The following is a 24,543-nucleotide window of genomic DNA, read 5'->3' on the forward strand; positions in this document are numbered from 1 at the left end:
CACCGGCAAACCTCTCGCGGCACCTACGTTAAAAATCATTGTTTACGGGAAATTCATGTCATCATCATCATTGGTTTATTAGCAATTTTATCAGTTCCATACACCACAAAAATGCGATACAATGAAAAGACAGGAAGATGTCGAAGCGACAAGGAGTAGTCTATGGAATCTGACACCCACCTTGGCCTAGGCAATGTAAAGAGGAGGTATGCACACTGAATGAAAGTAAAGAAGATAGTATAGAAAAAGAATGCGACAAGAAATAGTGCGGCATGTCATGGGAAGCGAGGTCGATAGGTCAGTCGTGGTCCGGTAATCTTGAGGATGGACTGTATTTATTTAGTAGTAATTTCTTGTATTTCGACTTGAATGTGGACATGCTCGTCGACTGTCGGATGGCCGGCGGGATACTGTTCCACACATCAGGTCCGGCATATTTGATGGAGCGATGATCTTTTCGGTCGATCATATGATATTTGGACGACGTGGACGCGCGTGTGTTGTACTTGTGCGCTTTTGATTCAGAGGTAAAGAAGTCATTGAAATATTCGGGGCAACGACCGCAGTGAAACTGATACATAAACTTGGCGATTTCTAGTTTCCGCATATCTTCTATGTTTAGGACGCCGAATCTCTTCAGCAGCGACTTATTGGATGGGCAGCCAGGCCCCTTTGGGGCCCTAGCTATGATTCGTAGTACTTTATGCTGTAGTTTCTGCAGTGGTTTGAGTGCAGTTTTACTGGCCATCATGTGACCATCATGAACGTTGAAAAACGCTACTGTGACGTCATATTGATAACAAGTCGCTTGCGGCCCTTGCCCCACCACCCGATATTGTCACGAGCCGCCACTGAGCTTCGAGTCTATGTAACAACAATGAAGTAGCTCATAAATTTGCTACAAGACAGACGGACAGATGGCCGACTGCCTTGCAATTGTTTATATAAAACCCAGCTTAATTAAAGTGGTGCGCATACCTAGGCTTACCATATTTCGGAAATTAAAAGAGAGGACACTTTTTCAGAAATTTCAGACATGCAAAACTGGAGAAGAATTCTCAAAAACCGGTAAATTTCTCCCGCCTCATGATCGGTTGACTAAAAAATAAAAAATAAAAAATAAAAAATAAAAAATGTCATCACTTCCGCTCAGAGCTCAAAAACACGTTTTTCACTCCTCATTGCTAGGTGGATGACTAAAAAAAAAAAAAAAGGTCATCACTTCCGCTCAGAGCTCAAAATCACGTTTTTCACTCCTCATTGCTAGGTGGATGACTAAAAAAAAAAAATTCGCTCAGAGCTGAAATCACCGCTTTTCCCTCCGAAATACCCGCCGGAGCTTCACTTCTGCGCTAATTTGCGGCATATCACTCGCAATTTCCTCTAAATCTGACCTAAATTTTCAAAAAAGAGGACAAAATCTCAAAAAAGAGGACAAAAGGGCGTCCTCCGAGGACACTTTCAAAAAAGTCAAAAAAGAGGACAAATCCTCCTAAAAGAGGACGTATGGTAAGCCTACGCATACCGCAGTAACACGCCCTACTTACCTTTCCAATAGTTGACTTTTCTGGCCAGATGTCTTCGCTCCACGGTTTTTCAATTCTTTACGGAGTTCTTGTAAAGTCTTTCCAGCAATTTTACCCATTACAAAGTCATACAAGAACTGCGAACGTCGCTCGGGTACTGCTGATGTATAGAGTCACACGCAACTGCAACGCGACTGAAAGGACCAGTAGCTCTCGACTCCACCAAGTGGTGACGGCAGTTTACCCTCTCATTGTTTCCGTCTCTGCAGGTATTATTCTTGTTTGGGGGAAATAATCGGAACGTACGTTACTGTCAGTAGATAAATTTAGGATTTCCTGGAAAGCCGCTTAACTGTAAAAAGTATGATACTGAATGAAGATTCACATTTTTACTGTTGGCTACCATTGTTGATTTGCTTTAACATTGCATGTTACCGGCCTTAAATTTCGAAAAAAATAGCATATGATGGTACCGGAAATACAATTAGTACTCTGAAGAGAGGGATGGTGTGAACCTCTGAAAGGTTCATGTTCGTGTGAACGCGAACCTTTTTGAAAGGTTCTGTGTGAACGCGAACATGAACCTCGTGACGTCACATGACGTCATATTGCTGATTCCAACCCTACATTTCAGCGAAGTGATATATATTTATGTACAGATGTACACGATACCTATAGCGACTACTCGGGTCACATTATGCCGCAATGCTGAAGTACATACTGACATTTTAAATGTCGCCAAATGTATCAACTTGAGATATCAAATGATACAATAACCCCATATAATCAATATCCTTCGTCGCTTTGCCAACAATTTCGACGAGGCCTTTCCATGGAATATAAGCTTACGCCTTAACGGTCTGGGCCAGACCAAACAATGTTCGGCATCTGAGTGTTGCTACATTAATATTGATCAGAGTGAAAACGGGTTTTACCCCATTAACCATTTATACAGCTGTAGCCAACACCCAAATCGCCCGGATTTGGTTTTTATGATACAATAAACATGTGAAATCTAGATGGACCCCGTACGCTTGCTATTTTTTTACATCACACAACGATATCAATATCATTAATTGGTTGAATAAGCATCATTCGCTGGCTATACTTACATGTAGCGTATTTCGCTCTTGATATTGCGTGATTGCGCAAGAAAGCTGGATATTTCGAGCAAACATATGTAACAAAGCTGGTTAGAGTCGATTTTTTTTTATGTTGCCAGGGCCATGCATAGAGTGACCGGCAGTTGAAATGCAATAAACTTCAACCAAAATGTTATAATGACGTTAAAATTGTAATATATAAAAAAGGTTCACAGTGCAGAACCTACCAAGGTTCGTTTGTGAACGTGAACCTCTAAATTCCCGAGGTTCACACACAGAACGCGAACGTGAACCTCACGTTCACACCATCCCTACTCTGCAGCTTGCAATAGCTTCTCGACCCCTGTAGCCAATCGCAGTGTCGCATGCACATTGCACAGCTTTCGTTTGGTCACATGTTCATATGTCGGGCAACCGGCTTGATTACTTTTGGTGCTGTAGCGATAGAGGACTAAACCCATATACTGCCATCATGAAGTCATTAATCTTGAATTTTAACGTAACAGTTGACTGATATCGTCGTACGGCTCTATGTTAATTACAATTTGAAATGAAGAATTGACGAAAAAGGTTCCCGAAAGCCTGCTGGTCCAGACTATCAGGCATTATAACAGAGTACTATTGAATGGTATATACATATTGAAATGAACCCGAATATTATCGGTTGAGATTCGTCAAGGGTAATCGTCAGGAACTAGAAGAGAATTGGAAGGAACATCGTACATATTTTGTGATACGATTGCTGATATACAATGTTCTTTCCGATTCTCTACTGGTTGCTGATGATTACCCCTAATGAGTGTCAGCCGAAAATATCCGGGCTCATTTCAATATGAATATATACTATTCAATCGTATACTGAAGTTTTCGACCTCTAAGAAGCTATTCTATAACAGAGCAGTAGAATGGTTGAAACCACAAGAGTGTTGGTCTAAAATGTGCTATGAGAATTGTGACGATACTGAAAAACGCAATTTCCCAGACCGAGAATCGAACCCTGGCCGCCTGGGTGAGAGCCAGGAATCCTGACCCCTAGACCATCTGGGAGAAAGGTATCGAATTGCGGCATACATATTGCTATTGTTCTGAAATGCTCCACTATAAAATACAGCTTTATTAGTCGGATGTTCGGATTTCAATACGTTGCACCCTACATTGTTTGTATGGAACTTTAACTATTTTATTGTTTCGCGATCGCCATCGTTTAATTTTTATTCTATTTTTCTTTTCTAACGAAACATTTTTTACAGCCATATTGTTCAGAGTCAAGTGTACCTGTTTGATGCTGGTGTGATCAGCCTAGATGACCTTCATGGTCTTATCGATCATTCCTGTTATGTTCGTGCATTTACGTTCAGTGTTGTTCAACTCCTAATTTCTATAGGACTAGTAATTACAACCAATCATTATTTCCTCGTGTGTCGTACCTGTATTTATACCCTGTGTTCTGTTGTCTCGTGGTCTTTCCTTTAACTGTACTCTGGATCGTGTCGCTGCCTTAAAGTTATTCTGCTGGTAATACATACTGATTTCATATTGCAACCTCGTCGTATGAGTTATTGCGACGGGGGAAAAGATCTCCAATTCGCGCTCCAAACACTTCTCGCTGCTTACCGATGTGTACCGCACCCGGGCATTGACATGGACGGCAAACGCCCGTCTAACAAATCCGTTGAAGCAATCAAACAGTTGCCTAAACCTCAGGATGTTCGCCAGCTACAGGCATTCCTGGGCAAAGTCAATTATTATCGCGCGTCTATTCCTAATTTTACGAATAAAGCCGCTGCCTTGTACCGTCTTCTTCAAAAAGACGCGAAATTCATTTGGAATACGGACTGTGACGCAGCTTTTCGCATTCTCAAAAACGACGTAATCGACGCTACGCAGTTAGCTCATTATGATGTAAACAAGCATCTTATTTTGTCAACTGATGCTTCTCAATTCGGAATCGGCGCTGTCCTCTCAATCGAGCACAATGGCGAAGAGAGACCGAACCGCATCGAAAACGCTTTCCGATTCGCAAAAATCCTATTCTCAAATAGAGAAGGAAGCTCTGTCAATCATTTACGGAGTCACTAAATTTCGTCAATTCTTGCATGGTAGAAAATTTACGCTCGTAACGGACCACAAACCGCTTTTAGCAATTTTCTCGCCAGACAAGAAAATTCCCGTGATTACAGCGCAACGCTTACAGCGATGGGCACTAACGCTCATGACTTACCAATACGATATTCGCTATAAACCGACTAATCAGCACGGAAACGCCGACGGTTTATCTCGCCTACCAAAGGGTCCAGACCCTGAGTTTGACGAACGGGAAATTCGTGAAAACGCGGAGATCGTTCACGCTATTAATATGGTATTCGATGGCTTACCGTTAACTCGCAAGGAAATTCGCGACGCGACGCTGAAGGACAAAATCTTGAAACTAGTAAAATTATCTGTCACTCATGGTAATTGGCATCCAAAGACGCACATTGATGATTTTTCTTGGTTTTCGACTCGCAAACATTCGCTTTCTCTGCACGAAGACATAGTCATGCTTAATATTGATGGTTTTCAGCGCGTAGTAATTCCGCAGTCACTTCGCTCGCGAGTCTTATCATTGCTGCACGAAGGACATTGGGGTATCGCGAAAATGAAGCAGATGGCTCGACATTACATCGCATGGCCTTCCATTAATCGCTACATTGGAATTCTCGTTAAGAGTTGCGACGCTTGCCGTGAGGTAATGAAAGCGCCTGATCGTCAGTATATCGCGAATGGCCAAAAACTTCTGAAAGCTTCGAACGAATTCATTTGGATTTCGCAGGTCCAATAAATAATAAAATGTTTCATGTCATCGTCGATTCGCATTCGAAATATCCTTTCGTTAAAGTAATGAATGTCGGTTCTACCACAACCCTGTGTGTGGTCAACGTTTTGAGGGAAGTCTTCTCTATTGAAGGCTTGCCCATAACAATTGTCACGGATGGCGGGCCGCAATTCACATCGAATGAATTCGATACGTTTTGCTCTCATTTGGCAATCAGCCATATCGTATCACCGTCTTTTCACCCTGCCCCGGACGGGGAAGCGGAGCGTTTCGTCCAGACTCTAAAAGCTGGATTGATAAAAAATTGCGACGGGGGAAAAGATCTCAACTTCGCGCTCCAAACACTTCTAGCTACTTACCGATGTGTACCGCACCCGGGCATAGACTGGAAAACGCCTGCCGAGATTTTACATGGTCGACAGCCGCGCAATTTGTTAAGTTTGTGCTCGCCCTACGATAAATCGAAACCCGTTACGCCTAGACCAGGGGTGTCAAACATACGGCCCGCGGGCCGCATCCGGCCCGCCAGACGATTTGATCCGGCCCGCGAAGCAATTCTGAGTAAATTTAAAATTTCTTATATTTTCCAGCATATTTCGAACAAATGTTGAGATATTTTGCAGGGAATTCTTCTATGTTCATAAGCCCCATTATACGGCGCTGTGGCTTCACTGTATTTACCGGTCTTATCACTATAATAACAAGTCGGTGATATCGACATCCAATTTCAAGAAAGAAAGAATTGCACACCAAGTTCGGAGTTTTATACAAATATAGACCATAAAGTTGTTATTCACAGAAGCGAAAACGCCGATGCGAAACCGTCATATGCAGTTTAAATGTAAAATATATTAGTGGCACAAATATATCATTGAAATATCTATTGTCGAGCTGCGGTGTCCCTTTCGACCCAATAGATCCCCAGACATGAGAGAAACCGGACAAATTTCCAATGTCCGCATTTCCAATCAAAATCTGGTATTGCTCACAACGAATATGCAGGGCTAGCGCCCATTACTACTAAATTAAAGGTAGCATAGAATATGCCAACTTATATCGTCGTTTACGCCACTGATTTAGCGTTGGTTATCTGTATTCAATCAGACACTCATCGTATTTTTGCCAATTCCATTGTTCGCGAATAAAGGCGATGCATCTTGCTACTTGTAAAACCCTATGATCCGTGCATTGTCTATATAAGTGAAAACCAAAAGCACGGGGTAACACTTTCGAATCAGTTGAATGGTCCGGCACGCGGGCGATTCGAAGGCTTGAATCCGGCCCGCGACGCAATCTGAGTTTGACACCCCTGGCCTAGACAATCAGTCACTCATTTCGAGATTGGTTCCTCGGTTTACGCTCGCAGATACCAAGCGGACCAAAGTGGGTTGCTGGCGTAATGACGGAAATACTGGGGCGTGTTGTGTACATTATAAAAACAGATCATGGGTATTGGAGAAGGCACACGAACCAACTCCAACCACGCTTGATTTCAGCTGGCAATAATACAGCCACACAGGAAGTTGCCCAGCCTCAACAGTCACAAGCTGAGCAACCATTCGTTAGGAACAGGGCACAAGGTCCTGCAACTAGTCCTGCCCGTCCGATGGGTAGACGTTATCCTCTTAGGAATAGGAAACCCACCGATTTCTATATGTTCGTGCATTTACGTTCAGTGTTGTTCAACTCCTAATTTCTATAGGGCTAGTAATTACAAGCAATCATTATTTCCTCGGGTGTCGTGCTTGTATTTATACCCTGTGTTCTGTTGTCTCGTGGTCTTTCCTTTAACTGTACTCTGGATCGCGTCGCTGCCTTGAAGTTATTCTGCTGGTAATACATACTGATTTCATATTGCAACCTCGTCGTATGAGTTATTGTTCGAACAAGATCAAGAACATAACAATTCCTATCTAATACCGAATACTGTGCATGCATATTTTCTGTACCACCATCACTGCCGTTTGTTATGTATTTTGGTTGGAAGAAAATAAAGACTCTCTCTCTCTCTCTCTCTCTGACCCCTAGGCCATCTGCGATTACGATTTGGTGCGGCAGAATTGCCGAATAATTATTTTTATTGGTCTAAAACAGAGTAGAGGACACCACCACCTCCGACAACAGTTTGCGCAGTCCATACGAAATCTTCAAGAAATTTCACAAAAAATCTTTATAAAATTAGTAGTAAAATTCTGATTACTGCGGCGACTTTATTTAACTTTTTTCTAAATCATATTTCACCACGATGCTGGCCGGTTATAATGTATAGTTTGTTATAGTTATATCGTTTGAGGAGTTTATTGCTGGTACAGTAGCCCGACCCGGTTGACAAACATCTCAGAAAGTCAAACGTAAATGCCTGAATTCGAGGAAGGAGATGTGACATTGGATTGACAATTCCAGCAAGAGTTTTAGTTTCAGTGCTGTACTTGGAAAAACCGATTCGTGCAAGTGCTTCAGAGGTCTCAAACACGCGGCCCGCGGGCCGCATGCGGCCCGCCAGAGCATTTTGTGCGGCCCGCGACGACATTATGGAATTTCAAGTACTCAACAATATATTCAAGTGCGATATATCTTTTATAGGTATGAGAACTTACATTTAACCCTAAAAATAATATGAAAATCACTGACATCTCAACAAACTTCACTATCACATCACTTTTAAAAGCTACCATGAGGTAGAATATAAGCTTACGTCACATATCTAGTTTATGACGATAAAACATGACCCGTTGATGATTCGTGACTGAAAATTGTGATTTGGGTTGGTGCGACCTTCTCGTAAAATTACTCGATTTGGATTGATTGGGTAATTGACTCGAGTTGAGTCGGGTCAAACTTAAAAATCAGAAAAGGACTTCCGACTCGGAACGGCGACTTGTTAATCCGGCGGACGCAACAATCTATGAAACTGTCATGGGAATAGTAATATATCAAAAGGTCGTAGCTTGCGTTGCGTATGGTATATAGCTATCTAATCAGGTCAGTATGACAACCAGTGGCATTCTATGACCCCCGTGACGTTACATGCTGGGTGTTGTTTGTTCTCTTTATCGATGTTATTATCGGTGGCGAGTAGGGTAGCAGTACGCTCTACAGCTGTAACACCGATGAATTATTTGCCGATTGGACATTTCTATTCCAGGGGTTCTTAACCAGGGTCCGTAGACCACATCCGGTTACGATGCACCACATCAGGGTGTGCGAGATGAATTATCGAGTGAGGCCTATATGCTGTGGAATATGTTCTTGGCCAATTTAATTCAACTGGAAAACAGTCTTCGCGCTACCCGCGATTTTATGTGAATACGCTTTCTGATTTTAATATAGGTACCATCAGAAATTGTGCTGAAAATGGACAAGGGCTACGAGAAATCTCATTGGAAGTACAAGGGGTACGATTTTCAAAAGAGATTAAGAAGCACTGCTATTACTATGGCTCAATAATGATTATATTTAAGTTGTTATTGATATGTTCCAATAATAATCGAAGGCAAAATTTAACGCTGATTTAATTTGAAGTTGGCAATGACAATAACAATAGCCTATACTTATGACGACTTTATCAAAACCAGGATCAGGCTACACCGCTCAAATGTCTGATATCAGATCAATCTTCAGTAGATTTTAAAATTTTCTACAGAAAATTGTGGCACGTCAAAGGTCCACTAGTTGCAATATTATAACCCGACAGTTTTACGATGTCATGATGCAACCTCATCAATTAAAAAAATTATGCCCGGCACAAAAACAATTTTATTCAAATATTTGAAACTGTGATTTTTTTCGTGTCCAGCGTGAATAATGCTATCCTAAACTAAATTTCCACGATGTTTGTGGAATGCATGTCTACGAGGTCCCGTCAAATAAGGCCTAATTAGAAATTACACATTGAATATCCCTATTATTGATGCTGCAGCCCGCGGCGTCATCAAAAACTAGAAAATGGCCCGCGAGCACATTTGAGTTTGAGACCTCTGTAGTTAGGTGGAATCGCCCTTTCTCATTCTTGAGGTGTATTGATCTGATATAATTATCATATAATACAAACTGAATTTTCCACTACACGGTCTCCGTTGGAAACCTCCAAATGGTCCCGTTTCGAGTGAGTAAGAACTTTTGTAAAACATTAGCAGTTAACACGGACCTTACCAGGGTTGTAATGACTCGAGTCATGACTTACTCGAGTGAAGATTTTTAGAAGACTCGACTTGACCCGAGTCATTTTTTCAAATGCGTAAAATGACTCGACTCAACTCAAGTCAATTTATATGTGGACTCGGCTTGTACTAGAGTCATTGTGTGTGACTCGAGACTAGAATGGCCAAAATACATATTTCATTGTACCTTATAAAAATAATAAAGTCACGACATTATTGGTCTATCAGTCCTGATAAATGGAAATTCGGGCCATCAGAAACTGATGTCAGGACTGCGTAAAATTACGATATTATTAATGCGAGCCATTCTATATCACTCGAGCAGAGTTGAAAAAAGAGGATTGAACAGAATTGAACTCAAAACTGACCAGTGAACATAATGACTTGGACTCGGACTCTAGTCACAGCACTATGACTCGGATCCTCCACTCAATGACTTGGACTCAGACTTTAATCGGTGATGAACTGAAAATGACTCGACTTGACTTGCATCATAACTATAAAAGTGAGATTGACTTGGAACTCGGAACCGTATGACTTGGTTACAACCCGGGAACTTACAGACCTCACAGATAATGATTAATATTGTAAAGCGCGTTTTGCCATCTCATATATACTTCACTATCTTTATAAGATGCCGTGGGTAGTTATCATTAGGGCTGGCCAAAATCGAAAACCTGAGTGATTGTAGTCTGCGTCAACTATTAGGCTTCGACTCGAGTCAAGTATTCGAGCACCACTCCTTATGATGCCGTCACGCTGGTATGAGTAATGTGGAAAGTTGAAATGTGTACCTTTTATGCGACCACAAAGAATAGAAGGTCATTTCTCTATCACATTCAATATGTGGTATTTTTTCGACCATTCGTATTTCGTCACACTGTGTCGAAAGGCTGTGAGTTCATCACGACTTAGTACTGATATGTCATTACAAGCAATGTGGATAGCTCTTTACTATCCTCCGTATACTGCGATATGACCAATCGAGCTTTATAGTATTGATTAGTAGAAAATGGCATCGAAACTATAATTCTCGTTGATATACTTAACTATAAGCGGGCAACGAAGGTATCATTACAGTACCCAAAAAATGTATATCTCACGACTCGGCTCAAGTCGTAAGAATTAACAGCGATCTTTAAACAACATATTGGTAAAGTTCGAATAGATTCAATGCTGTGTATGGTTGTGGAGAAATGATTTCACTTCTCGAAATTTCACCTGGGGTCTCAAGGCGATAACAGTGTGCTAAATCTACATTTCTATTACCGATTTCTGGCATTGGTCATGTTTAGTTTGAAGCAAATAGGGCCATGATAAAGCATGTAAATCGTATCAATGAGTGACCATTTGTATTCTTGGATGCCTTTACATGAGTAGGCTAATGCATGCACGAATAACTAATAGCGACATGAAGGTTGCGTTTCGTGATTACATCGATCTTTAAATGCGCTGGTAAGTACCGAATAAAGCGGGAAAATTCCCGCCGAACATGGAAACTTTCGAGTATAATGGCAGTCTTTGCTCGGCGAAGATATACACCGGTCAGTGTAGACATCAACAAAATTTCCGCTGGTCAAATTTAAAATAGAACATATTATTTGTTTGATATGGGATCATGCTGTGGTTCACTTTGGAGGATGTATATTGACGGCAGAACTAAAATAAAATAAAGGAATTTATTGTGGAATTATGGACTGGTTTCATATTGTTTTAGATCTTGGTCAATATTTCATGCCACCTCTTTTCTATGAGGGAAATATATGGTACGTATGTATTCCAAGAATATATATAATAAACAGTTAATATATATTATAAACTTTATATACATGTAGGGTGCATTGAATGTCAGAAAGTTTAATTCTTGTTGCTTTGCAGCATCGAATGTATTTGTGCTTTCACTCAATATGCATCGTGTATGGTGTAATGTCATGAAACCAAGCATAGTTCGTTATAACTTTCCAAGATATGTAAATTGAAAATGGCAGCGTATCGCATACACTGGGAAATAATGGGGATAAAAGCAAGTAAATATGCTACAGTCGAACTGACTATAGGAACTACTAAATTGCGTTTTGAATATAGAGTGTATTCGTGACATGCATTTTTAACTGATCAAGTTCGAGTTGGGAAAATATTGAGCCATAGCCAGGTTATAATAGATTTGTTGAATATCACTCATCGCAATATCGCAACCGTTCCCATCAACGGCCGTTGCGAACGAAAGTTGATTTTGGGTAAATTTATTGAGTGACGGTCAACTAATACAATACTAGAACTATAGGCTACTTCCGGCTCAATCACTGATTTTTGCGTTGTGTATCGTAAAATATAGTTGATTGTTGATTGTTCAATTTATACTCAAATGGGGTCTCGATATCAGTCTCGTATAAAGCGTTTGCTGCGCGGTATTCCCAATATCAAGTCATTATACATTGTGAAATGCTATGCTAAACCCAACCAAATGATAATATATATAGTCTTCTATACTACCATTACCGTACTATTTAGATCAGACTGATATTACGATGTATCGTAGTTTCATTCTATATCGGTATTTTTCCACCTATACGCTTTACTTCCTCACAATTGTACTAACCATTATATTCGTCATGGTTGACCGCTTCCTTTTATCTAACCCCATCGAATTCCTAATACGGGGAATTTCCATCATTTTATTAAAACCTGACTTCATAGTCGATGGAATATAACGGTAGATCTTTTCAAAATTGTCACCCTCTCAACGTGGTATAAAAAAGGCTGTAAATGTAATGTATTATTATTCCAATGCAGGAGTCGTTGAGTTGGATAACTGTGGTTCGTACACTGTGCCTGAAGAGGATACGCTCGTAATAGATGGAAGTGTGCAAAGCAGTCAGCGTTGCCATTCAGGTGGACGTACTTCGTACAAGTACGCTATATGTGTCGCCTCAATTAGCGAAAGCAATTTCCAAGACATGTCCACGCTACATCAAGTGGAAGTGGTAGAGCACTGAACAGTTTCAGAATGTAGATTCTCTCGAAGGTTCACATACACTACTTACTACATACTACTTCAAGTGGAAGTGGAAGTTTGTTTGTTTGTTCTATTCATGGTGTGTATTGACTACTATTATGGTCATATACACCATGCCGATATTCATATTTTATATTATTTTTATTCCGTATAGCTGCCGACTTGTAGTGGAAGAGTACTAAAAGTTTCAGGATGTATATTTTCTCGAAGGCTCACATACATCTGACATTTAAGCGGAGGTGGTTACTATGTAGGGTTATCATATGTCCTGCTTTTTCAGGAAATCGAAAATATACACCGAGAACGCCTGTATGTCGTCCTTTTCGGAAACTCGCCCTCCTTTACGGCTTTGTCAGCTAGGCTGATGGACAGTGTCAACCGAAAATCCACATAAATGACGTGAAATACGCAACGTGAACGTTTGAATAGGTCATTCGGAAGTCGAGTCAACGTGATGAATTTTCTTTTAGTCAACGTAACAGAAGTGTTGTTTAAAAGTGGCTAATTCAGGAGTCGAAACAGAGTGATGACCTTCTTTTTTGTAAACACAACATTTCTAGTAAATATCAGTGTTGGGATCAAGTCACTACCTTCGAGTCACGAGTCATTTCGAGTCATTGCACATTTTGACTCGAGTCAAGTCAAGTCAATCGATTTTCGAAGGTGACTCGAGTCAAGTCAAGTCACACGATTTTTGGAGGTGACTCGAGTCAAGTCAAGTCAAGTCAAGTCAAGTCAAGTCAAGTCACGAGTCAAGTCACAATTCAAGTCAAGTTGCCTTTCGAAGTATGAGGCATGATTGCGTCATTGCAATATGTTAGCTGTCTGAAATACAGATTGAGTGTTCATTGATTTTGAACCGATGAAAGAATATAAGTTAAATATATACACGCAAGAAGTCGCTGTATCGCTAAAATACGTAAGCATAGCCTTAGTTTGTAGTTACCAGCTAAAATAGAGAACAGAGAAACGAATTGATAAGATGCAATACATTATATTACCCATTTACATATTGATATGATACAAATCGAGCATGTGACAATGGTTGAGGACTAAATAAACTATATTCGAATTCAATTTCAATAAAACAGGAGGTTTGGTTAAGGTAAGAATAGAAAACAGAAATAGACATTTTGCTATCGAATGACTTCGCTACACTAGTTTACGACAACGTAAGCTGTAAGCTTCGATCACTTCGTTTGCGGTTAATTTATTTGTGAGAGAACAATTGAGGCTCAGTAAAACGCAGGATCATTGAATGATTGATCGCATTCACGGGTTAAACCAGCGTTTCGCGAACAATACGAACATATGCAAGTTGCTGTGATTTTTATCGACCCCGATTACTTGAGGACTTGAAATTGACTCGTGAATTTTGCTCCGAGTCACGAGTCAATCCGTATTTCTGATACGCCGAGTCAAGTCAAGTCAAGTCATTTTAGCAAAGTGACTCGAGTCAAGTCAAGTCATACGAAAAATGTGACTCGAGTCTGACTCGAGTCAAGTCATGACTCGAGTCATCCCAACACTGGTAAATATATCAAGTAATTAGGTGTTTTCAATTTCGGTAAACCAATTTTTATGATTTGATAAAAGTGTCCTTCTCTCGCGATTGCAAAATATGGTAACCCCAGCCCCCAGTACTATGTAAAGTGCAAGATGCATCTATCTATGGGACTAAGGGAAAATGGCTGATGAAGCTACAAAGGTGCAATCTTGATAATGTTCTCAGCAATTACTATGGTGGCTATTTCGCGAGGTTCCTATCGTGTTTTTACAAACGAACGAGAACGATTTTAGGGTAAATCACGGACGTTCATCTCAAAAATGCCGCTGGTGTTGCAGATTGGCTCTATTTTTCAAAATATCACCGAATTTGAACATTTTTTATTATTTAAACTAGGTTACATTTCATGCTAATACCCTATATTAAATGTTTTTGTAGGTCAGTCTGTACTGAAACCACGAGAATGTGAGAAATGTAAAACACAATTAGATCGGCGGAACGAAACTGTGCTGAATTATTCTATTCTCTTTCACATATCGAACACAAAAATACCCCATTTATTCGTATTTTCATCGGATTCTCCTATTATATTGTTATTTGGGTGTATTGCGATTATTAGTTTGCGGTGCCCTGCGTTTGTCTTGCTGTCTGAATTTTATACCAGCATTCTCCTTGTAAGTGCACTTTGGGAAATTTCACATACTGAATCGCTTCATGTTCAACGTGTTCTCGTAACATATGTGGCAAAACAAAACCGGGTCATTACGACACATTCTATGTCGAGCTACATCACTCATTTTTCAACATAATTAAAACACCCATTACTTTAAATTTTTGAAAATGACGGCAAGGGACAATATCTAAGATTAAGAAGCGTTTGAAAGCGTGGTATATTTGAACCCACTAACCATCGATGATGAGATAAGTGTCATTAGGCTCTCGCAGTAGTACTTATGAGAGAGGTAATCGACGTAATTTGTCGGAAAAATAGTCTCCCATTTTCAGGATAAAAGTCCACTATACAACACACATGTTAGTAATAGAGAGGGGATGATATAAACTGTAATCTTAGCCCATATTCACCTCCAGAAGCACGAGATAACCTATAAAACCCACAAACATACTATTTTCATGGCATATGTAGGAAGTGGCGATATCTTGAAATAATAGACACAATTCGACCAAAGGTAATGTCATTTTCAGACTCAGCGCCCCTGATATACCCCTATATCAGTTATCGGGAACCTATGGCTCGCGAGCCATATATGGCTCTTTTGGGTATAAGATGTGGCTCTTTGACATATTTTTAATTTTGTACTTGATTTTATTGTTATTGCAGCAACTTGTTAAATTTTCATTACGACCAGAATAATTATTAGTCTCGTGGCAGAGGTCAAGAGAGTGGCGTATACAGGGTTACGGACTTGGACCCCTTTATAAAATACTCAAATTTAAGGTACTGCAGCGTCAGCGACAAATGTCGCTCGCGAATTCAATGTACAAGTGCATGCCATCGAGCGCCGCGAAATCTTGGATTGCTCCGTTTACGTTGATTGACCGAAGAGGATTGCAATCTAGCTTTCTAATTACACACTGTCTTCCTGATCCACGACAAGAAATGAACTGCCTTGGAAGTGACATTCGCAATCACAAATAATTGTAGGGCAGTTTTAAAATTTCCAGTTGACGATAATTGGGGTTTATATCTGGCATCTTGAGTATGTCAATACTCAGCGTAAAATTTGGCGTCCATGGGTACCAAATTCAAGTCCCATTCGACCAAGATTGTAGAGTTAATAACTAGGATACGATTGCTTATGATAATCTTAACATTAGCCTTCGTCCATTTTATGTTTATGTGTTACAATCAACGCTTAACTATACATGTTCTTGATTATTAAGTCGCTTTTTGGTGGTGCCATTAAAACGTAGGCGTGTAGTGCAACGTTCATGTTACCGCCGAATACTACGACAATTGAGAGTTCGATCAATATTTACATTTCCGGAATCAGTTCTGCAGTTATAGTCGATAAATATCAGCTACTATAAATTCGGGGCTTTGTGATGATTTGGGCTGTCACAGGATGATTAGTAGCCTGTGAGATTTTACAGAGAAAATATGGCGCCCAACACGAATCACATGTTGTGAGTTCGAAAAAATACTGCCATGACGTCAAAAATTTCATTTCATTTGTGACGTCACAATTGATTGACTAGTATGGCTCTTTGCGAGTTAAAATGGAAAATATAGGGTCAAAATGGCTCTTCAGACGAAAAAGGTTCCCGACCACTGCCCTATATCGATCTCACATATCATGGTTTTTGAAAATAGATTTTTGTTGCTCTGTGTGATCGGGTCTCGTTTAACAGTCTTGGTAAATACGTGCATCAGTTTATTTATGTTCCATGATGCGTAGGCTACACTCAGACGCATAAAAACCGGTCTCGTGTGATTCCCGTACCAGATTACTTTGGTATGCATAACAGAAGCATTTCTTCATTTGTCAGACGATTTCGTATAGATACCGAGTATTATAGTTTCCCACTGAAGCATGAAGAAAGACAGCGGACTACTTGACAACTACGCAGCGTTCTACAGCAAACATAACGAAACGGTTATTTTGCTGGAAACAATCCCGCGGGGGAAGTATTTCAAACCGAAGATTAGCGACAAGTGCCAAAGCCAATGTCGCGAAAAAACAAATAATACAAAGTCAGCATCTCCCGATTTGCACAACTCTCCATCTCCCGATTTCCACAACAACAAAGAGTTCGACTCCCATGAATTTTCCTTTTTCGAGCACAGGAGTGTAGCAACGCCCAATGAACTTCGTGCAATCTCCGAATATTTCCCGTCGAAATGCTTCATGAAATCACTTGATTTAATATACAGCACTTCGTGCCACGGATTTAGTTTAAAAACACTGTACCGAAAATGCGAAGCATGGTGTGATACTTCCTCTACCTGTGCTCACATCGCGCCCTGTATATTCGTGATATCCGATACAAAAGAAAATATTTTCGGTGCAGTGAGCTCGTGTGTTCCAAAAGTGTCAAACAAGCAATATAAAGGAACTGGTGAATCTATGTTATTCACAATTCGACCTGATGTTGAAGTATTCCATTGGACTGGTTGCAATGATTTTTTCTCGTTATACCAATATGATTCAATTTCGTTTGGAGGTTCCGTTAGTGGTGGACAATCCGGTATTTGGTTGGATGAAAACATATCGCGAGGCAGAACAATGCATTGCGAAACGTTCAACAATAAGCCTTTGTCAAATGACGAGGATTTTGAAATTTTCTCCCTAGAAATATGGGGTTTTAAGTAACCACAGATTATTCTATGCATTGTTTTTCCAAGTAATTTATGTTCTCTCTTCAATTTATACTTTAAGGTTCCATCGGCACCTTCATGGACACGTTGTTTCTAGGAAAATACATATTTAGTTTTGATATTATGAACTTATGTGATCGATTAGTTGTCATAAGACAGCATTGTTCTTGAAATATGCCACGAGACGACATTTATAACGTAAGCTATAGCAATGTTTTAGTAATCAAAAGTGAGAAGTTCAGTGTTTCTTGTTGTCATGCCTGCTTGTTCCTGGTATCATCTTGTGAGAGTCGAGTCTCTGATCAACAAAAGAATTATTATTAAAATACTTCATTGTAAATAAATGCAAACAGCGCTAGAGAGAAGAATTTCGCGGATCTATTAAATCAGCGTTGCCACCTTTATGTCAGCGTCATATGGAAACAGTGCCTTAATATTTATAACGTCATGGGGTTTTATGAGGAGATCTCCGTGACTAATTACATTGGGAGTGCTGCGAATCCCATGCAGCGCTTGCCGGGATAGTTGTGAACACCCATTGTGTGGGCATCAATTGGCACTAACTTTCCATATCTGGACGAACATTGTGAACATCGCCATCTGCAGCGTGGTTAGTCAATCATATTCATGTCTATTCTGCTTAAGCACTCAAAAGGTAGCTTTAAAGTGTACACATTTTCTCGACTCCGTTCAGTTATAATCATTCTCCAGCGCAAAATAGACAACTTTTCAATATTGACCAGAAAAGAGATATGATTATTGTGCCCCATCGAGCACTTCATCAGCAATTTCAGAATATGTTTATTATAATCGGAGATTATCAAGTGTGTATCTTAGAAGTATAGCCTACATAATTTTATGAATAGTATTAGCAGACACAATCTTCATTATACTCAGCGGTTCTATTATGTTTTATCCGCTCAAGACGCACAATGTAGAATGCACCAAATGCTATGTGGTGATTGTAAAGTCTATCAATTTAACAACCGACATCGGCTCACTGGCATTACTAATTAATAATGCCTGATTTCCGGAGGACCAATATTTCTCTAATATGTATCATTGTAGGCCTATCTGGTATATTCGATTACAAATGAATAGTCTGACTATAGAGCAATTTAACCAACGAACTTATTCAACTACAACCAGATTTGAATAAAAGGGGAAGTTCAGTCAGTTTAAAAACTATACTAAACTTTGGGTGTCGCTTCTCAAGATTCCTGAATATAGAAATCTAAGTCAAAAACCGATTTCTACCATTGTTCGCATGCCTACGACACACATTTGAGAGAGTGGATTTTGTTCTGTCGAACTTAAATCTAAAACAAGAATACATCTTGATACGCTTACGAGCTATAACTATTGGCTGCCATTGAATTATTGGTGACATTTTGCATTGGTAATAATATAGTCTACGCATTTCCTATACACAGGGTTGCCATCAACATGGGCTCAAAAATAAGGACAGTCGAAAAATCAGATTAGCATTAAGAAGCGTTTTGTATATAGTTTGCATTTATACGAGCCGTGGCATATCAAATTCCATACTTTTCGCCAGAAACAATCTGATCCAGCAAGTCCTTGTTCGTAGAAAGTGCTTCATGAATGTCACGACAGCTCAGGTCTAGGCAGGGTTGTAATGACTCGAGTCATTTATTCAAAAGTCGGAAATGACTCGACTCGACTCGAGTCAATCTGTGTATTGACTCGACTTGGACTCGAGTCATTGCGCATCACTCGAACCAAGTCATTGACTCGAGACACAGACGGCCAAGACCGACATTTCATTGTAATTCCGAAGCCAACACACTATTGGGATTTCGTCTGCTGGTTCTGGTACTTCAAAATGCGATCATAAACTGCTAAAAGTGAGCAAAATTGGTATATTATAAATGCTAACCATTTGATATCACCAAACAGAGTTATAAAAAGTGGGTTTACCAAGACTTCGACTGGAAACTGAGCAGTCAACACAATGACTTGGACTCATAATTCCATGACTCGGACTTGGCACTCTGCTCGCTGACTTGGACTCGGACTTGACTCGGTGGTGACCACAAATGACTCGACTTGACTCGAGTTAAAACTATAAAAGTGAGATTGACTTGTGACTCGGAGCGTTGTGACTTGGTTACAACCCTGGGTCTAGGTATACTTTTACTCAGGGCCGAAACAGCACTTCGTCATAATAAAATTTAAAAAAACGTTAGTATTGGGCCCTCCATAGGATGATAAACCAAACTTCTTCACCTCGTAGTGATTAGAGGCGTCAACCTAGATGGAAAAAGGCAGTAGGCCTATACATCAAGTTCAGAAAAAATAATTTTTGATAGTATGGAGAAAGAACTTCTATAACAATGCTTAGTCTTGGTCCTGGCCGGAGCAAACTTCTTTGCGATGTTGGAATCGTGGGTATATTGCTTTGAACATTTGCAATGTGCAACCCTTGGTGAGGAATGATTGCTGGTATTTGACAGTATATATGGAATGCCCAGATACCAGCGTTGGGATCAAGTCACTACCTTCGAGTCACGAGTCATTTCGAGTCATTGCACATTTTGACTCGAGTCAAGTCAAGTCAATCGGTTTTCGAAGATGACTCGAGTCAAGTCAAGTCAATCGATTTTTGGAGGTGACTCGAGTCAAGTCGAGTCAAGTCAAGTCAAGTCACGAGTCAAGTCAAAATTCAAGTCAAGTTGCCTTTTCGTAGTATGAGGCATGATTGCGTCATTACATTTTGCTAGCTTTCTGAAATACAGATTGAGTGGTCATTGATTTTGAGCCGATGAACGAATATAGAGTTAGATATACACCCAAGAAGGCGCTGTAGCGCTCACATATACGTAGCCTCAGTTTATAGTTACCAACCATAATGGGGAATAGTAAACGAATTGATAAGATGCAATACATTACCCTTTACCCATTTATACATATTGATATGATACAATTCGAGCATGCGCCAATGGTTGAGGTGTATATAAACTATTTCGAAATCAAAATCAATAAAACAAGAGGTTTGGTTAAGGTAGATAAATTTCTATTATGTTACTGTACTTCTAGTTTACGACAACGTAAGCTGTAAACTTCGATCACTTCGTTTGTGGTCAATTTATTTGTCAGAGAACAATGGAGGCTCAGTAAAACGCACGATCATTGAATGATTGGTCGCTCTCACGGGTTACACCAGCGTTTCGCGAACAATCCGAACATATGCAAGATACAGTGATTTTTATCGACACCGATTAATTTATGACTTGAAATGGACTCGTGAATTTTGCTCCGAGTCACGAGTCAATCAACATTTTTGATACGCTGAGTCAAGTCAAGTCAAGTCATTTTAGCAAAGTGACTCGAGTCACGTCAAGTCATGCGAAAAAGGTGACTCGAGTCTGACTCGAGTCAAGTCATGACTCGAGTCATCCCAACACTGCCAGATACCCACAACAACAGCTGCCGCCTTGTAGTCTCTGGTCGTTGGCGCTGATCGACTTGTGAAAAAATTATTCTTCGACTTGCTCGAATTAATCAATATTTTACACATCACGTGTTTTAGGGTATCAATGTGAGTTGAAATAGCAATTTTTCTTAAGGCCTCCAGGTGTCCATGTCACAACTGCAGATATTGCAATGTCCGAGACACTCGCCCTTTAGGCTTCATTTGATACCCTTGAATTCTCTCTCATAATCGTTCCTAAAAACGTTCTTACGCTTGCTCATTTTACATAATCCGATTTAACGTTATTGGTAGCTAGAACTATACGTGCATATAATTTAGATATTATTCAATGATTTATAGCTTTACTACTTTTAACCCAAGTGTCGTCTGCACTGCGCCCTTTTCCACTACGCAATAAATCTTGCCGTTCCCAAAGCTTATTCTACTGCATATTATACAGCAGAAACCTGGCACTGATGTTTACTGCTAAAATATATCCTGCCCTAGATATCTCACCACTTAGAAGTCAATCCTGTGGTGTGTACGCCACGGGGAGCTTCTTTCATTTATGATGTCATAAACTCTCGACGCGACAGCATAATTTTAGAATATTATGCCACAATTACAACAGTAGAAAACGATCAAAGTTCTGTATTTCCTGAAAATAAGACACAATAAGGACGCAAGTCGAAAACAGGGATATCTCTTGGAAATAAGGACAATTGAGTTTTCTAAGACCTGACCCTTCGAAATAAGTACAAATCATAGAAATAAGGATGGTATGGCAACCCTGCCTATACATTGCACCCTTACTAGTTTCCTTCGTGTAATGATGTGTAGGAGTTTTGAGTAAACGTAACATAGGTGTACCAGTCCGACAACATTGATAAGGTCTGATTTGAAAATACATATAAGAGCGTACAAAATTACACCATCTTCTTATGATCTCCAATATACGCCTTGTGTGATCTTCTTAGATATGATTGAAAGTATGAATAATGAATATACCCATGTAAATATGCCGGAACCGGGAGAATAATACCGAGAATATCGTGTTGATCAATTTAGATTATTTGGAACATATACATTCGACGCATTTTACGTGGCATAAAGGCATTCATGGTTAGTATAGCTTGAAAAGCACGATGGCCTCTTTTGTGATGGGTTCGTTTTGTTGACTTGAACGAAATCGTTTTTGGAAAGTAACAAGTACGAATACACATATGTTATCACCTGAGAAGAGAACTACGGTATCTGATGGTATCATTCTATATGCTTTGTACAGGATTGACATCCGGCATAGTTAAATCACTGATGACTTCTATAACAAACTTCAGAAACATTTACAACCAGAAATTCACAGTAGACTATGCGATATTTAGCGCTGAAGCAGGCGCGCAAGGAAGTGGCGTGCTGACCAATTTTTGGTTGCTATGCGCTACGAGTCACATGATCAAAGTTCTACAAATAGCCTGTTCTAATCTAACTTGGAAACAGCTATGTTTCTCTGATTCTAATTCTATTCTAATTTGGAAAACGCTGTGTAGCTCTAATTATAATTCTAATCTAAGTCGGAAAAAATGTGTAGCTTAATCTTAATCTAATTAGAAATGTTGAAAAGTTGACAAGTCTGCTTACCACTCCATTTTCATCGTTCTGGTGAGCGTGTAGAGCAGAGGTCTCAAACACGCGGCCCGCGACGATATTTTAGATTTATATTATTTTGATAATATATAAGTGTCACATATATATTTTCAGGTTATAAAGCGAAAATTCCCTCTTAAATTGCCCCGAAAGCCCGCGGACGGTTTCCCGTCCCACGTGATAATCGGGCCCATTGCCACAGTCTGCCGAAATCCTCCATACATTCCTAAGCCTCAAATTTTAGGGTGGAGCCCAATTCTTCTCCTCAACTAAGTAATGCTTAAATGCGTATCTCCACTCAACTAAGTATCGATCGATACTCAGCGTTGAGTGCGCGCAAATTCTCTCTACTCAGTTAAGTATTGATTTCCAGACGGGATTTTCCGAAAGTGCGTTGCCAGATTTTTTTAGCCTTGACCCAACACGCGTGGACGATTTTGTCATAACAACGAGACGCTTTCCACGTTATTTCGTCACAAAACCTACTACTTGGACGTCGATCTCACTGATTTACCTCCTCCAGAGTCCAGACCCTTTCAAGATGGCCCAATAGAAATAATAGTAATTCTTGAAGAAACTACAGCATAAAGTACTCCGAATCATAGCTAGGGCCCCTAAGGGGCCTGGCTGCCCATCCAATAAGTCGCTGCTGACGAGATTCGGCGTCCTAAACATAGAAGATATGCGGAAACTAGAAATCGCCAAGTTTATGTATCAGTTTCACTGCGGTCGTTGCCCCGAATACTTCAATGACTTCTTTACCTCTGAATCAAAAGCGCACAAGTACAACACACGCGCGTCCACGTCGTCCAAATATCACATGATCGACCGAAAAGATCATCGCTCCATCAAATATGCCGGACCTGATGTATGGAACAGTATCCCGCCGGCCATCCGGCAGTCGACGAGCATGTCCATTGTCCACATTCAAGTCGAAATACAAGCAATTACTACTAAATAAATACAGTCCATCCTCAAGATTACCGGACCACGACTGACCTATCGATCTCGCTTCCCATGACATGCCGCCCTATTTCTTGTCGCTTCCTTTTTCTATACTTTTTCTATACTTGTATTCAGTGTGCATGCCTCCTCTTTACATCGCCTAGGCCAAGGTGGGTGTCCGATTCCATAGACAACTCCTAGTCGCTTCGACATCTTCCTTTCTTTTCATTGTATCGCATTTTTTGTGGTGTATTGAACTGATAAAATTGCTAATAAACCAATGATGGTGAAGACACCCAGAACATTCCTTTGTCCCACAGAAGTATATTTGCAAGATGCTACAAACCCATTCGAAATTTATAAAGGTAAGTTTCATAGCAGGTGACAACGTCAGTGCAGGCTTCAAAGAACAAAAGAATGCATCGATGTCGTGTGAATAAATTGAGAATTGACATTTTTTAGGGTTTCTTTCCAACTGAAGCTCCTCTATGCACGATTTACTTAGCTCATCTACGATTAAACTTCGCCATATCCACCCTACATTTTCTCCCTGATATATTTCTTGATTCCAAAAGCTTATTGCTGGTTGCTGCTCGGTTGGCGAGAGTCTCGTCCGAATATTGTAAGGCCTGGAGGTATAGTGACTCCATCCCAACACTGATATCACCAAGAACTCCATCAGCTCAGGTTCAAGATAAGATGCTGCATCTACTCAATTGTGGGAGGAGCATTCGTAAAGTACCGGCCCTTTGTCGCCATTTCTGTATCTATAAATTTCAAAAGGCAGTTGACATGACTTTTTGATAATAGAATTATATGAAACAGAATCCACCCATGCAAGCGCCATCTCACTCATTCATGCAACGGAACTAGACGCTAGCGCATTTGAGAGAGTAGAAGTTACCATTCCGGTATACTGAGATGCCGTACGACAATTAAGTCGAAAGGGTACAGAAGAGAATTACAAATACAATTATAAACACAAAATCCACCCAAGCGCCACTGATTTCATTTGCTCAGCAGAACCTCATATCATGAAAAAGCGGCGATATAC

The 24,543-nt window shown here is 40.1% G+C and overlaps 1 non-coding gene across 1 annotated transcript; it reads right to left on the reverse strand.

Moving 5' to 3' along the window:
- Nucleotides 1–3,604: 3,604 nt before the first annotated feature.
- On the reverse strand, nucleotides 3,605–3,676 carry Trnae-cuc (transfer RNA glutamic acid (anticodon CUC)). Its single transcript has one exon. It is a non-coding gene; the product is annotated as a tRNA-Glu (tRNA).
- Between the last annotated feature and the right edge of the window lie 20,867 nt (nucleotides 3,677–24,543).

The sequence above is a fragment of the Botryllus schlosseri genome, chromosome 10 (genome assembly GCF_051294905.1).
Source record: "Botryllus schlosseri isolate E-star chromosome 10, Bs_hap1, whole genome shotgun sequence".
Lineage (NCBI taxonomy): Eukaryota > Metazoa > Chordata > Ascidiacea > Stolidobranchia > Styelidae > Botryllus > Botryllus schlosseri.